The sequence below is a fragment of the Talpa occidentalis genome, unplaced genomic scaffold (genome assembly GCF_014898055.3).
Source record: "Talpa occidentalis isolate TD23 unplaced genomic scaffold, MPIMG_talOcc4v2.1 talOcc4.7, whole genome shotgun sequence".
NCBI lineage: Eukaryota > Metazoa > Chordata > Mammalia > Eulipotyphla > Talpidae > Talpa > Talpa occidentalis.
In genome coordinates, this window is record NW_023605083.1 from 40,132,560 (window position 1) to 40,140,628 (window position 8,069).

The following is an 8,069-nucleotide window of genomic DNA, read 5'->3' on the forward strand; positions in this document are numbered from 1 at the left end:
TTCTTGTGGTCCCGGCCACATGGCTGGGCTTCCTTCCTCCTCAAACCCTCCGTGAGTCACACACAGCCCACAGCCCTGGGCGCCCCATGACAGAGCTCAGGGTGGCATGGGTGGGAGGCTTGTTCTCACGGATGCAGGGCCGGTCAGAACAAGTTCATTCCAGCTCCCTGGTGGCAGCATCTGTTTCAGGACCGGGCATGTGAGCAAAACCAGAGCAGTGAGCAGTGCCAGGAAAGAGATTGTCCTTTCTGTATGGGTTTGGGGGACAGTGTAGCCTGGAGCTGCCCGACCTTGGGAATTCTTGCCTGATGATGAGGACAACCAAGAAGGATGAGAGAAAGAGAGAGAGAAAGAGAGAGAGAGACAGAGAAAGTGAGAGAGGGAGGGAGGTAGAGGAGGGAGACCAGACTTCTGGATCGAGCCATACCTGACCCCAGTTTTCAGCTTGATTGCAAACATGGTCTTTTACCAAAATCAGTTTGAACTGGATGCCTGTTTGAACTGGGTGCGTATAATGGAAACAATCCTGACTTATCCAGGGGCTAAAGGATCTATGTCAAAAGAAAGCTGCTGGGTGGATGAAAAGAGGAGATGATGTAAGTGAAAACATTTTTCTACGCGGTGTGTAGCTGAACGACAGTGTTATTAACGAGGTGTTAAGGCCAGAGAAAAAACATTCCATCTGAGAACAGTCAGCCCCGCTCTATCTGCAAAGTCAAGCAAATGGACTTTTAAGGTTCTAACTGGAGGTGAGTTATTTGGAAGTGTGACTTACCCCTGGATTTTCAGTTCATTTGGGGGCAGGATTTCAAAGGATTTAACCCCTGCGTCAAGCACAACTGCTCCTCACAGCGCTTATTTGGAGGCTGGTCATTTTACCAGAGTCCAGAGGACACAGGCGAGGAGCTGGCCTGTCTGGGCACATCCCAGCTGGACGCTGCGTGTGTGGGAGAGGCTGGGCAGGGTCTCCTCTTAGGAAGCTTCTGGCTCTGACCCGCTGTGGCCATGTGATCCCCAGCCTGTGTCCTGGGACTGGCGGTCTTCTGCCCCGGAGACTGCAACACCCGTGTTCCCGGACAACACACGTATTCTCTGGACAAGCCCCATGTGAACATCACAGCAGAGTCCAGACACTAGGGACACTGGAGTCCAGCTGATCTGTCTCCCCTTGCTCTTGTCCCTCCAGCCTCCACGAGATTTCCCCGCCTCCTTTGTATCCAGAAATGTGACACAATTCTGGTGAAAGAGATGCAAATGGGGCTCCTATGAGGCCACCTCTTTCCTTTCTCTCCTCTTCCTGCCTGGGTCAGGGCTCAGAATGTGACACGTGGGGGTGGCCAGAAGCAAGCAGGAGGGAGCCTGGGCTCTTGCTAGTTTTGCTGAGCAGCCGTGTGTGAGGTTCCATCTGGATTGTCCGTTTTGGAAAAGGCGCTTCCTCCTTCCTTTCTCCCCCATGAGCTTCCATATTGTTATTTGTAGCTACATGCACTTTGCATTCCTGGCACACTAGCCCCGCACTTGCTGCCACCTTTCTCCAACTATTTTTTGGTGTCTAGTGCATGTTTTCTTCACATCCAGGACCACACTGACAGAATTGGATGAGTGCCACATGCTTGTTAATTAAAATAGTTTCACTATTTTATATTCCAGTATATTTCTATATACTATATTTCAGTATAGTAGATGGCACTTTATGATCTGGTCCACTATACAATCAAATCACTTTATGAGGCATCCCTCCTAATAAAATATAAATCACTTTATAATTTAATATTATCATTATGATTGCTGCCAACTAGACTACGGGGGTGTAGCACCTGTGGGAGGGACATTAGAATAACTCAGCACATGAGCCAATCACAGCATGTATCAGTTTGATGAACTTTTGTCACGTGGATCCACTATTTTTCTAGTAAAGTATAGAGGTGTTTTGTCTTTTGGTCTCTATCCTTTCAAACAAGTGGTGGTTGTTGACTGGCATAAAAATAATGTGCTAAACTGTAACTGTGGGCCCCAAAGAGTGTATTAAAAGAAAAAATTCAATTAAATTGAAAGGAGAAATTATAAAAAAGCACAATGATGGTGTAAAAGTTAGTGAATTGGTATGATAATTTACTTTTTACCACTCACTTCATTGGCAAAATCTAAGTGATTTTGAAATAACATTTTCCAATTTGTTACTTTACTTGTTTTTTATTTCACCTTTTTATTTTTTTATTTTTTTTAAAGATTTATTTATTTATACAAGCACTGGGTACAGTCAGAAGCGCGGGAGGGTGAGAGAATTCACCAGAGCCAGAGCGGGGAGCAGAGCAGGCAGAAGGACCAAAGTACACTGCTGAGGGGAGCAGCGGGCGGCAGGTGAGGTCTGCGCGCCATGTGGGACCCTCGCCCGGCGGCCGGGGATCGAACTGGTGCTGCAGAGGCTGCGGGCAGCTTCGCAACCCAGCGCTCAACCGCTGCACCACGGGGGAGGCCCTAATTTCACCTTTTTAATGTTGATAAAAACAAGACTCTCTCAGTATTTTTGTTGTTTTATCATATAAACAATAAATAGTCTTAGAGAAGTTTGGTTATGTGCCAACATTTTCAAATTCTGCCTTTGTAGGGTGAATCTGGCAATATCGAGATATTACTGGGTTCACATGATGGTACTGCCATTAAAAGATCGCTTCTGTAGAACAGATTAGTATCAGAAAGCGGGGCCCTACTGTCATATCACTTACTGAGGGCCTCTGAGTGCCAGGAATTGAGCTAAGTGGTCTTATCCTCACAATGGTTCCAAGGAATAGACATTATTACTGTCCACTATTGCTTTTCTTTTTTAAAGATTATTTATGCATACATGAGCTGGGGTGCAGGCCAGAGGTGCAGGGGGTGAGAGACAGAGTGGGGAACAGAACAGGCAGACTGACTGAAATACACTGCTGAGGGGAGCAGTGGGCGAGTCAGGAGAGGTCTGCTGCGCCATGTGGGTTGCTCCCTGGCAGGTCGGGGATCGAACTCATGCTGCAGTGGCTGTGGACAGCTTCATAGTGCTGAGACTTAATCCCTTGTGCCCCAGGGAGGCCCCACTATTGTCATTATGTTATCATCGTTACTGTCAGCAGAGAAAACTGGGGACCAGAAGTGAAAAATGACTGTTTGCAAGTCACACAGCTAGAGTTTGAAACTGGGCTCCAAATCCAGTTCCGTGGACTCCGCCCCTTGCCTCAGCACTTCTAATTCAACAGGCTCACTTAGCAAGTGGGGAAATGGTGGTCCGCGAGGGAAAATGAATAATGTCTATTCCCTGGGACCATTGTGAGGATAAGATCACTTAGCTCAATTCCTGGTTCCTAGAAACCACATCTTTCTCTCTGTGACATTCTGACGCTAGTGAACGCTGAGACTTGAAAGTCAGGCTGAGGTCTGGTGGGGAGCAGGAGCTATGAAAGGTTCTGGGAAGAGTTAGGAGGAGATTTCACATACCAAAGAGAGCTATGGAAACAGCTCCTCTTCCTTCAACTCTGATGGAGGGCGTGTGGGGACTGGCAGCCAGGCCACCTTCACAGTGGAACTGTGGCTCCCTGCCAGGGCTCCTCTGGCTGCATCGGGGTGACTGGGCCCCAGAGCTGATGTCTGATGCTCTGCAGATTACCCTGATGGTGGGGGCGGGCTGGGGAGGATGCTGCGACATGACTACTTGGTCATTCTGAGCCGATCAGATGGCGCCAGCTGCCACTGGTGAGGTCGGCAGGACAGGGGACCCTGCAGTGGAAACTCCCCGGATGAGCCTGGCGACTCTCCACTCACCCATCTCCTGCTTGTTTATCTGCCCTCTTGGCCTGGATTTGGGGCGTAGCAGAGAGCCGAGCTTGTGACGTAACATCGAACAGACCAGAACTCATCTCAGCCCCACCACCTACAAGTCCGCTACTAGAAAGTCAGCTTTCCTGTTTACAAAACTGGAAACTAGAAGAAAAATACATAGAAAGGAGATGATGCACCCCTGGCCCCCAGTTTTCCTTAAGTCCCCTGACTCATGTTCTAGGAGGGTCTTTATCTCTGTTTCCTCATTACTCAGTGGGGATAAGGATCCCTTCTTCTGGAAGCTCCTGTGAGGATTTCACTGAAAAAGGGATGTAAAAAAAATCACATTTTGGGACCCTCAGTTCTTAGCTTGTCAGCTGAACTATGTGGTACAAGTTGGATCCCTGACCCCACCCGCACCCCCTGCTGACCTCCATCCCGACCTTGACCTTGCATTTTTGCCAACCCCAAGGCTGTCCGGCTGTGCTGGGGCTAAGGTGTGTGGTCCCGAGAGATCCACACAGAGGTAATGGGCCTTGGAGCCTTAGCCCTGCTGACTGTGCCACCTCACCCTGCCGTAAGTGATGGCAGCCTGAGTGGCCTGGACCTCACTTCCTCTGGCAGATGCAGTGTGTAGGACCGTTGAGAAAATTACATGTAACCTTAGCACACGCAAAATGCACGGCACATGTGAAATACGTAACACTCTGCCTGGCACCGAGTAGCTACTCGAGACACAACCACCGACACCCGACCCTTGCCTGGCACCGAGCAGCTCGAGAGGAGGGAGAGGACAGCACGGAACCCTCCTTCTGGGGGAGACAGCAGATGGGAGAGCCCGCTGGGCTCTCTCTGGAGACCGGGCCCGCCTCCTCAGACTGTCTTACTCTGTCCCGAGAACTTGTGCAAGAGTAGAATGGTTAATTCCCATCCGGGTTATGGATGGGAAAGTGGGGACCCAAGGGGGCAGCAGGCTGTTTGTGGGGCAGCAGAGGGGGAGTAAGGGGGGGGAAGCACGTGGACTGCGACTTGAAAAGCAATTGGGCCGATTCCAGGACTCTGGTTCCTCCCAGTTCTGTGCCTCCAGAGGTGGGGCTGGGTGGGGCTGGGTCTCTGAGTGATTCAGGTGAGAGTCAGCAGCAGATTTCCAAAGAGTGGGTGGGACCCAGTAAGGTTGAGACCTCTCCTGGGGCATTAAAATCCAGGTCCCAGCTTGGGCCTCCGGGCAGGGTGCCAAGAGGCCATGTGTTCGGTGAGGCCTGGGGTTGGGGTCTGCAGAGAGAGAACCACCCCCATGTCACTGGTGGGTAAGGGAGGGGGACCTTTGCTGCCTTAGCTTGTACTGACTCAGGGCTGGGATGGAGCTGGACCCTTGAGTGGGGGGATGCTGGCCACTGGGCCCAGCTGGGAAAGGCTGGGACCAGCCCCCGGCACTTCATGCGGTTGTCACAGCAGATGGGTGGGCGGCAGTCACTGAGGTGGGCCTAGCTCTGGCCCTCACTCCCTCATAGAAGGTCTGTAACTCTTCACCACTCACACAGTCATTCAGCCACTCACACAGTCATCTCTATAGTCAGTCAACCATCTTCTGGACTTCAACCCCAGATCTTGGCTTGGCCCCGGGAGGACAAGAGTGAACCAGACATTTATGGCCCAATAAGGGACAGAGAGGGACAAGACACCCATTGTACTCACTGCAAAGCGGGGAAGCACCTGAGTCTGTCCCTCCAAGGACAGAAGGAGGAGGAGTTTCAAGCTTCCCAGGGGACACCGCAGCTGGGCCTGGCCAACTGTAACAGGTGGTCCCAGGAAAGGGGGAGGTTCCAGGTTCCCTGCCCCACCCAAGGGGGAGTAGAGCTGAGCAGGGAGAGAAGCTGCAGAGGAGACTGAGGAAGGAGGGAGGCAGGATAGAGCCGGAAGGAGGCCTGGAGGAGGCGCATGGAGCCTAGAGTCATGTGAAGAAACTGCGCTTGCCTTTTGGTCGTGGACGGGGTGACACAGATGAGGGTGAGACCCGTGGGGAGGTGACCATGGCAGCTTTTATCTTGATGTTGATTTTGCTCTTTTCCTTCCGGGCTTGTCTGGTGGTTTCTGACCCTTTTCTGTGGGTCCCCACTGGAAGGTGTTTTCGACTTGTGGCAGGCTGTGGGGCCTTGCTCTGGGCCAATCCCATTTGGATGGAGTTTTACCCATGAGGGGACGGGTAACTTTGGGTGCTTGATTTAGAAACTAGACTCTTTGCCTTTCCTGTATTGTTTCCTAGTTTTATCAAAGTTCCTTCCCATTGAAGTCTCCTATGTTTTGTGTTGATGCGGCGGATGGCAGAACCCGTTTAGAGCAGGCAGGTTTGGGGGTCTGGAGTGTCCCCCTCCCTGCCTTGTAACACAACCAGGACAAGTTCACCAGCCAGAGGATTAGAAAGACCCACCGGATGCTGGGGCTCTAGGCCTTGGGATGGGGTTGGGGGAAGGTTACTTTCCCAGGCCCCAGGGGGAGCTGGGACCTTTCCCCTGCAAGTCGATTGTGGACTCTGCGCCACACCGTAAGCCCACACTGGAACTCCACCTATCCAGCCACCTCCCTGGCCCTCTCTGAGCTTTATCGCCACCATCAAGCCAGGAGCCAGGTGTCCTCCTGCAAACGCCTCTTGCCCTGAAACTCCACTGTCAATCAGTCGCCAAGCTCGGCCCTTCCGCTGCTATTTGTCTGTGCTTTCCTGCCCCCATCCCTGGAGGACAGCACTGGCTGTCTCCAGATGTCCAGTCACAGAGCCTGGCCACAGGAGGGCTCAGTCACTCCATGCTGGGACTGCACTGTTCCCAGAGGCCATCTGATTTGAACTCCTGAGGCCAGGAGGGCTGCCAAGGTCTGTCCAAGGTAAAAAACCAGTGTAGAACTGAGACTTCAACTCAGCTGAAGAGCACACAAGTGTTTGCTCTTTAAATTCAGAGGGTGGCTTGGGGAAAGGGCAGGTGGGGGAGGCGTGATGAGTGCTGGGTCCAGGGCCCGAAGGGAGGGAGGGTCCGGGAAGGGAAGAAGAGGCTGTCTTCCAGCTCGGCAAGCCCTTCTTTTCTTTGAGTAACTGGAGCCCATATCTGTACCTTGACCCCATTTTTTGTTGTTGTGCTGATACTCGGTGACACACTTCTCCCGGCCCTGTTGGGTAGTTACCAGGGGGTCCTGCCTCTGGGGAGGGGGAGGCTGAAGCCTGTCCTGGCACTCCAGGGCCTTGGGCCGTCCACCTGCCCATGTCTGCCCTGGCTTGCTGCCTCCCTGGGGCAGCTGGCTTGGGTCCCAGTGGAGCATGGGAGCCACTCGGGTGGGGACCTAGGAGGGGCTCACCAGCAATGCTCACCTCCCCCACCTGCCACAGTTCCCACACCCCAAAGATGCTTGGGAGCCAGCACAAGGACTTCAACGTGCTCCTGCCAGATGTTCCCCATGTGGGTCCACGGGGTGTGTGTGCAGGGGAAATGGAGGGAGAAAGCCTGTGGGTGTGAGCACCAGGGGACTCTGGCTCAGGGCCCGACCCCTCTAGGATCCGTTTCCCAGCAATAAAAGAAAGGCCTGGATGCAGCACAGTCAGCAGGTAGATGGAAATCCAGCTGGAAATCCAGAGCAGCCAGCCCTGGAACCCCAATCAAGAGATCCTGGAAGACAGTGTCTGGGCGGGGGAGGGTGATATGGTGAGACATAGGGCGCAAGGGGGAAGACGAATACCAGATGATTTCACTCCTGGAATATAAACTACACCAAAACAAACCCTAGACATCTGACTGTAGAACCGAGGCTACCAGAGGAAGAGGCAGAGGGTGGGGAGTAGAGAGAAGGGGCCCCGTGGTCTGCCGTGAGGACTATGGGTGCCCTGGTGGTGGGTGTGGTGCGGTGACCTACACCTGGACAGGTGAGAACCTGTACCCCTAAATCATATAGTTTTGCAACAACATGACATCAATTGAAAAAAGAAAACAGTGCGTCCTGATAACTGAGCACCTACTATGTGCTGAGTGCTGCATTGGGTGCAAATCTTCAATCCTCAAATGTCACCCAGATATCTTTCTGTTATTAATTTTTTTAAAAAAAGATTTATTTATTTATGCATACAAGAGCTGGGGTACAGGCCAAAGGTGGAGGATGAGAGGATTCACCAGAGACAGAGCGGGGAGCAGAACAGGCGGATCTACTGAGGGGAGCAGCGGGCGAGACAGGAGCTGTCTGCTGCGGCATGTGGGTTGCTCCCTGGTCTGGGATTGAACTCTGTGCTGCAGACACTGCGA